This window comes from Eptatretus burgeri, chromosome 14, assembly GCF_056783735.1.
Source record: "Eptatretus burgeri isolate ZD-2024b chromosome 14, Ebu_testis_v1, whole genome shotgun sequence".
Lineage (NCBI taxonomy): Eukaryota > Metazoa > Chordata > Myxini > Myxiniformes > Myxinidae > Eptatretus > Eptatretus burgeri.
In genome coordinates, this window is record NC_140974.1 from 25,069,507 (window position 1) to 25,078,225 (window position 8,719).

The 8,719-nt window shown below is 44.4% G+C and overlaps 1 long non-coding RNA gene across 1 annotated transcript; it reads right to left on the reverse strand.

The window, feature by feature from the left end:
- Positions 1-328: 328 nt before the first annotated feature.
- On the reverse strand, positions 329-8,544 carry LOC147012806 (uncharacterized). The gene is made up of 3 exons (XR_015051070.1): positions 7,919-8,544; positions 7,274-7,450; positions 329-3,644 (listed from the first exon to the last, which is right to left on the reverse strand). It is a non-coding gene; the product is annotated as an uncharacterized LOC147012806 (long non-coding RNA).
- Between the last annotated feature and the right edge of the window lie 175 nt (positions 8,545-8,719).

The window sequence follows — 8,719 nt, forward strand, 5'->3', positions numbered from 1 at the left end:
ATATGTGAATTGTTCACCTCCCCGTCCCCCTTCCAAACAACAAGGAGCGGCGAAGGTCTCATGTGGGACAACACATTGAACATGTCATGTGTTGTAATGTAATGTGAATATACCATTTATAATGTATATTCGCCTATGTTTCCAGACTTTATGGCCACCCTGTAGTATTATCAATATTATCGTGGCGTTTTTCCAAGAACGCTTGCAAAAAAAATATATATATATGACCCCACTCCCTCCCCAGCCGCTGAAACTTCAAAATTGATGTGTGACGAGCGTGAGGTCCAGTGAAAAATTCACAGTTTTCTGGATGTAATAACCATTTTATTTTTATAAGAATTGTTAACTAATCATGACGACTTGAGAGCTGATCAATTCCTCCAATTGAATATTTAAAAATAATAATAATGGTCCGTTAACAAAATGAGAAACCCAGGTTCTAAAGCACAACGTACGTGCAACAACTTGGCTTGATGAGATCATTTCCACCTGCTCCTCAGCACATGACCTGAGGTTAAATATCCAAAGGTCTGAAGGACCAAGGTTCAGACAAACTCCAAACACTGTAAATTAAGAACCATGAAGCACCTGTCAATGAGCTTATTATTTTATGACAATATTTCTCTAAAAAACACCGACTCATCTCCATTTTAATATCGACATTACATATTATGTGAACAGACGCATCATTTAGTAATGATGGCCCGAGGAGAGATGGGTTGTGGGGAGACATTTCAAAACTGCACCAGGACCAATGTTAATCATTGAACAACTTGTTGAACCAACTGTTTGGACTTTATCACCCTCTGATAGCTCACCAATACAGACAATATATTGTTGCGGGAATGTGATTGGAGTTCAAGTGCCGGGGTAATGTAGTATAGTTATTTCATTATTAAATGTTCAGCATAAGAGTATGGTGTTTGTGGACAAAGATCACAACGTGTTGAACTATGTCGAGACAGATTTTAATTGTGATCCTTCCATCCTCTATTGTCTCTGTTAAGTGTTTCTTTTGAAGTCATACAAGGTCTTAAGGCTGCTAAGCCGGTAATGAGCATCACCGCAGAAGGTGGAAAAAAAACAACAACATTACAGCTCATGAACGGAGCTCGTTGATCATGCAGCTCGTTGATCATGCGCTGGAGTGGTTAAAACAAAATGACCGAGTGAAGAGAATGGAAAATCTGCAGATGACAAAGAACTTAAGATCACAGATGAGAAAGAGCGGGATAATGTCCGTAGACACAGAAAGATCAAACTGCTCCCTGGAGTCGGAAGAAGAGTTTCGTTTTTGCCTTGGTGCCACTGGATGTGCCGAGCCTGGAGAGAGGTCTACTGAGTCGCACCTCACCTCACCAAATGAGTCGCACCTCATTAGAAAGATGCGGAATAGTCCGTTTGCCACCCGTATATGTTTTGTACTCTTGTTGTAATGAGAAGTGTGTTGTTTTTTGATGGTTTCGTACTCACATGGGTCTATAGAGAAAGTTTTTGGCTTGGTTGCCGGAGCGGAAACCTTGGGGAACTCCGCTAATTTGCATAAATCCAAGATGGTCAACATGGACGGGGGCGGAATATAACTTTTCAACCAATTAACTTACAATCACGTGTGATACCTCTTTTCCATATAATTTTGACCTGAGGGATCGATTTCTGAGGTCAATTTTGTGATTCGGGGTTAAATTCAATCAAAGGTCAAGTTCAAGGTCATTTTTGGCCAAAAATGAAATAATATAATAATGAAATTTTCAGAGCGATGGTGGTCAAGCGTTTATTCATTAACGGCGATCACTCCCATTCATCATCAGAGCCGAATGCAAGATCAAGATGTTAAGTTTCCTCGTCATCTTCCACATCTGCTTCTCCTTTCTCTTCCACTTCATCTTGGTCTTCGTCTCCTGTCTTGAACGGGAGATTGAAGCAGATTTCGGCCAATTGAAGCAGGCGTCACTGCAAACACAAGCGCAGTACACAGTGCATGATATCTTTCCATGGTGACAGCTGTAACGTTCAGTGCCACACGCCTTCACCGCCGCCTTACAGCTGCACCACACTACATCCATGAGATCTTGGGGGTCCTGGGGGCTGATTGGAGGTTGCTGGTACTGGGGTGCCATCTTTTATTTCCCACCCATACTTTGTGAGCCTGTTCAGGTGGAGCCTGCTGGTCAGCAGATTTTGCGAGTATGGTCTGCATCCCTGGCTTAGCGTGGCCATACTCCAGCATACCTGTGGGATGAGGTTGCTGGAATTCATGTGAGAGGACATGGGTAGTGCGTCAACCATTGGGTGTGAATACCTGGAGATCGAAGTTGTCAAACCACGCGAAGATGATGCCGACGGTTCTACACAACCCCATGAACTGGTGGAGAACCTGTGCATAATCACCTCGTAGACGAGCGGCCGATTTTCGGAATATCAGGCCTCACTGTACGAGGTTGTGAAGCCATGTTCATGAAGGAGTTTGAGAAGTTAGGAACTGCCGTGCCGGTGTTACAGTTTGACAGCCAGTCCTAATGTTGTCTGATTTCTGGTACCTGTCACGTGACTGAATTGACTGGCTCAGGCTCGGAGATTTCTTGGTCACTTTACCACTGGAGACCAGGTCCGAAACCAACTTCAACAAACTTGGGCTGGTCGCCTTGATTGTGTTGGCCTGTGTAAACTCTGATAGGTCGTAATTGGCACTGCTGTACTTGACCGACGGTGCCTCATGCTTGATCTGCCTCACCACGGAAGCAATGCTCCTCTCATCTGTATCGTCTACCTTAACTATCTTGAGACTTTCAGCAACGGACTCACGGAAACCAACAATGGCAGCACAGGCATCTACCCGAACAACTATAACATCCTTCCTCATGCAGTCAGTCAACTTGCTTAACATGTCACGTCGAGCGAGCTTGCCACCTCGATCCGAGTACCGGGAATGCAGTTCAACACTATTCCATATTCTGGACCTGTCTTGGTTCATGTACTCAACGACTTCCTTCAGAGCATTTTCATCTGCACTACCAGTTGGCAAATCGGAATATGTGGGGAGTTTCGTGAAACTGTTACAGCAGCGGACGTGGTACTTGCACTCAGCAGAAGGTCAATCAGAAACAAAAGCAAGGTGCAACTTGACCCTTCTCGTGGCATCATCATTACGCTGCTCAGAAACATCAGGGAGCATATCTTTCATAGTTGGGAGTGGGGTACGTTCTGTGTCAAAACGTTCTTCGGTCATACACTCACGAACGCGGTCCCATCTTTCTGGGTGTCTATCATCAATGGGTAAACATTCCTCACTACAGAACATACAATCACGTTTGTACTCAAACACACCTTTGTCAGCTACCTTAGTATGAGGCCTTGTAGTTGTCCTTACACCCTCATCTTCAGCCTTTCTTTTCTGTGACTTTCTGACTCTCTCAGTTTTCTCTTTTGATGTACAAGTACAGTTGCAACCTTTGTGGCAGGCTATGCTTGCGCATCTCCACCAACATCAATAATGTTCTGTAGCTTAGCCTGCAGGTCCCCATCTCCACGGGATTTGGTGCACGAGATGAGCTTCTTGATCCCGATCTCAGTGAATTTCATTTCTTCTCCACCTCCGTGACACACCGGGAGAAGACACCTTGAGTCAGCCATCATACGTTTCTCTGAAAAGAAGAAGAGGTGAGATTAGAATCGACGGGATCGTTCATCAACTATCGAGTAGGAGTGATCTGCAGGTTGATGCAGGGGACAAAAAGTTTTAAACCCCTCAATAGTCCAAAAATGACATTGAACTTGACCTTTGACCCTGAATTTGACCCCAAACCACACAACTGACCTCAGAAATCGATTCCTCACCTCCGTCTGCGGTGGCCATCTTGGATTTATGCAAATTATCGGAGTTCCCCAAGGTTGCCACTCCGGCATCCGAGCTAAAAAAAAATTCTATAGACCCATGCCAGTACGAAACCATCAAAAAACAATACACTTCTCACAACAACAAGGTACTCAACCTGGCAACTGGATTAAAGTAGAACTTGCGATGGCTGTTGGATCATGGAGAGAATGACAAAGTCACCTGCTGCATTGCCACAAAGAAGAAGGGCAAATGATCCTTAGCCATCCTTAGCCTCCCAACAGCGGGTCTTCCCTGCTTGGAGAGGAAAGTACGAGATGGCATCCTCTTCCAAAATAATTCTATTTCTTCAGCGTTAAAAACCTGCTCTGACATAAATCCCTTCGCCTCTGAGTTCCATGAGCCTGTGGTTGAACTGCAGCGTTCTGTCCCTGGTGCCTCATGAAAACGTTGGGAAATCCACAATGGTTTCTGCCAATACACCGGTCCACTCAAAGGCATTTTTTTTTCTGTTTGGTCCTCGATCCAAACACGAAGCACTTTTTCCATCCTTTCAATACGAGGATCACGGGACTGGAATGAGACGTTTGCGCTTTGGTGACACGGATATTTGACACGTTCACTGCACGGTCGATTCATTGATCACGTAATGACAGCCTCCAGATGCCGCACTTTCACCTCTTGCCAACGTATCCAACAACTCGATTTCTTCACGCAATGTCACCACCTTTCTCTGCCTTTTGGGACAATTAATTCTGTCCATCGTTTTAAGTTTGGGAGCCATTATTAACAGTTGTGTGTCCACTAGATATTGTAGATCTAGTATTACATGATATACGTCATTTCCTGTTCGATGACTAATCATTAATAAATTTAGTCAGAAACAACAAAAGGCTCATGATGGGAGGTAGTCGTACACGTGGACACAAACAATGACTCGAATATTAACTAAAAAAAAAAACCACGATTGGCCAAAATGAAATGCTACAATAACTAAATCGGAACACAATAGGTTGTCAACGCTTGGTTGCCAACTGCGATATTAGAACCCGCGATATTTGAGGCTTTCCTGTACATCGATTCTGCAACTGCTGTTCATACGTGCTTTTCTCTCCTCCAATGTCCCTTCCATCCATCCATCCACTGGGACCATACTCTGTGCAGAGCATTGGTGCTGCCTTCGCAGTCTCCTTGGCTACTGGGTACATACAATCCTGGACGGGTCACCACTCCGACACAGGACACCAGCAAGCTGGCACTCATTTTGCTGACCTGGGAAGGATGACAGGCAGAGTCAACCCCACCTGGTATTAATTCAACAGGAAAAGCAGGATTTGAACTCAGGATCCTGGGATCCCAAGTCCACCACCCTAACTATTAAGCAAACACCAGGCAATAATCTCCCTCCACCGTTTATTAAATCTGATTTCCTCAATGAACTTGTTTCGGCTGGTTGGCAGTTCATCATTTGGCGATTAAACCCAGCGTGGTGAGAAAGCACGATCGTGGGAAATTGGTGTCAATACCTCACAGGAAGTTTCATAAAACTACTGCCGGATCGTCAAAGCTACCGCTTGGGCTTCTATCCTGTTTCTACGGACCATCCGGACAGAGCGTCACATTCTCGTTAGAGCTGTCTGAACACCGAAAACTGAAGTAAGGATCTATTCGGCTTTCTTGGCAGACGCTGCACGGTCTCTTTCGATGATCCGTCACTAAATTGGTGATTGTGCGGGTAGAGGATTTTACCTCGAGTCCATCCGGCGGTCTCCCGTAACATTAGTTCATCAGCATTGGGATTGGGACAGTGGTCCGAAACCGGTGACCGTAACAATATTTTGTCTGCATGTTTGACCCAATATGCAGACATACAGCGATAAGGACAATGTATTATGGATGAGGACGAGACAGGATTGATCATGTAATTTGTTTTCACATTTTCATCTTCACACAGCCTCATAAAAAAAAAAAACCCAACAGTTTCATGATAATTTTGTCCCAGCTTCTCTGTGCTCCGGGGTTGACAGGATGTTTCAGCGGTCGTAATAGGATGCCACTACGGGCGGGTCCCCTCCTACCTTGATACGTCGCAGACCGAGTGTTGCATCATCATGCACACGTGGAGGTGGCTGCCCCACTTGATTGTGCACGTTCTGAAGATCTCACGTATGTTTTGCAAAAAGTGCACCATTGTGGCAGAGAACTGCTCCTGTGCTGCAGTATCACCTAATGCAGCCTGGTAAGCACCATTTCCAATTTGTCACGATAGAGCATGCAATGCCGAATGAGTGCTCTGGCTAGCAGGTCACCTGTTCTTACACACCAACGTTGAGTGGCAGAATGCAGCACGCAGTGTCGAAACAAGATATCACTAGAAAATAGAATTAGATGCGAATGCGTCAATGGATATGCCTACGCTCACGTTAGACGTCAGCGAACTGTTACATTTGATCTTAATTAAAGGTCACATGAGAAAGAAAGCACGAGAACAAAAACAGAGACATCAGATGCTTCTAAGTTCCAACTTGAGTATATATTGACCGTTTTTACAGCCATTTTCCCTGCTGTGCAGGGGTTAGGCTTTTTCTTGAGGCAATGTTTTTTTTTTATGGCCGGATGCCCTTCCTGACGCCAACCCTGGTCGCCTCTTAAGACACACAGGGATATGGTACACCTATTCGAACCGGGGCATACACCGGGACCAGTACACTGGCACAGTAAAGTATAAAAAAAAAATTTTTCAAAGGCAAATAACCTGAGCTTTTGAACCCGAAATTGATAGTTAATCTTTGTATTGCAGTCTAAACTTCTACCAAGTTTGATTGAAATCGCTTCACTGGTTCACAAGTTCTTGGAACAATAAACTGATAACGGACAGACGGACAAGCGCACAATGCAAAAACATAATGATGCCGATGACCTTTGGATATGGAGGCATCATAAAAAGCAACGTTAGCACATAGTAAAGACCAAAAAAAATAAGCAAAGCACAAACACTTGTAAAAAGGAATGAGCAGGAGAAAATACAAGGCATAATAAAGTAATAAACGAAAAAACAACTCAGCATATAATCTGTAAGCAAGGGCGAAAAACAGGCAGGGCCATTTGGCAAGATGGAAGCTTCTTGGTGCCTTCCTTTTGTTCAATGGCTGGGCTTTGGAAAATAACCTTGGCAGGTTAATTTTCGGTAACGTACTGAAAGTTTAAAATTACAAATTAACTAGACTCAATGTTGTTGTGGTTAGAGATAGCGCTCCAAGTTTGGGGCAGGGGTTAGATTCCGACTCCAGTTAAGACAAATCAAAGATTTTAATAATGGTACGTTGCTGCCTCCTTGCTTGACAATCAGCATTGAGAGGATAGAGCACCAACAAACCACGTTGGCATCCCGAGGCTGGGGGAGGCAGTATTGGGGGAAGGGGAGAGAGAATATGTCACCTTAATTTCCTCGCTGACTGCAGAGTGAAGAGCGATGTTACAAGATCATCAGTACCCAGGGTGCCCTGGATGTTGCATCACTTCCCCCAAAGGTCACCGTGACCGGCTGCGTTTGTCTGACATCAAGTTGTGTGGTGTCTGCGATTTGTGCGAGAGCTCTTCCATGAGGCTTAGACCCTGTGGAAAGTACATTTCTAAATAAAAACAATAATGATACATAGACTGCAATCCAGTACAAACAAAAAATTTCAAGAGACGGATCACAAGCACAGAACAAAATCTCAACGAAACCAGAAATGAGCAAAACTGCAAAGAAAGATTTTCCAATCCTCCTCCCAATGAATTAATCATCGAAGTGGGAATGAAGAGCATTCAAGTTGCTATTGTGATGAATAAATAAATAAATAAAAACATCTGTATGAAGCCCTTGTTTGTCAGACTTTGGTTGGTCATCTGACATCATCGATAGCAGCCTTTCGCCAAAGCATCAGGTGGCAAGGATATGAATGACATCAATACTAATACACAATGGCCTACTCATTTTACAAAGCACAGTGGTGTCTAACGTCCAAAGGCAAACTGCTGGCTTATGGAAGAGCTGATTTAACATCAACTCTGAAAACATGGAATACTCCATGAAAGTACCTTGCCTGCAAAGCACCAGGTCAGTTTGTCCCTCTGGCGGTGACTTCCCCTCCGCTCCCACGTCTTGTTGGCCTGTGTGTTGTACCATCCTCCGAACAATGACGACTCCATATACATCTCTCTCTCACATCGACCAAATTTTAACCACTCATCCCAACTCTCTCTACCTCGTATGTGGCGATATCAATTGTCACGGTGCAAATTGGCCGGATGTTTGTACCTCTCACCAGCCATGGCACTTCAGCAAAGGACTCCCGTGACTCCACAGGACTGACTCAATCTGTGAACTTTCCAACCTGGATTTCTCCAAATGGCAAATATTCCCTTCTGGTCTTGGTGATGACTAACATTCCTGCAAATGTCTCCTGCTCTTTGTCCGCTCCAATTGGTTCATCTGATCATATGCTTGCGAAAGTCAACTTCTCTGGCTATTCTCAGAGAGATGTCGCAACACTGGCAAGTCTGGCATTTTACTCAAGCAGAATGGCAGGGACTGCAAGCATCCATCTCTCTTCAGGACTGGTCTTCCATATTTCCTGCCCTTGATGTGAACTCAGCCTGGGATATTTTTCAAAGAAACGTTCTCTCTCTCATGTACACAGTCATCCCATCTTATCTTCACTTATCCTACCCGAATTCTTCCCACCCATGGAACACTGACTGAATCTTGTAGTGAGGCAGTTGCACTTTTAACAACCTGCCTTCTCTTCATGGAAGGTAAATCCAACCAGTCAATCTCAGTGCATTCCAAAAAGTCCACAAGTGTGTGTCTACTCTTAGGAGGGCGAGAAAGCATCTGTC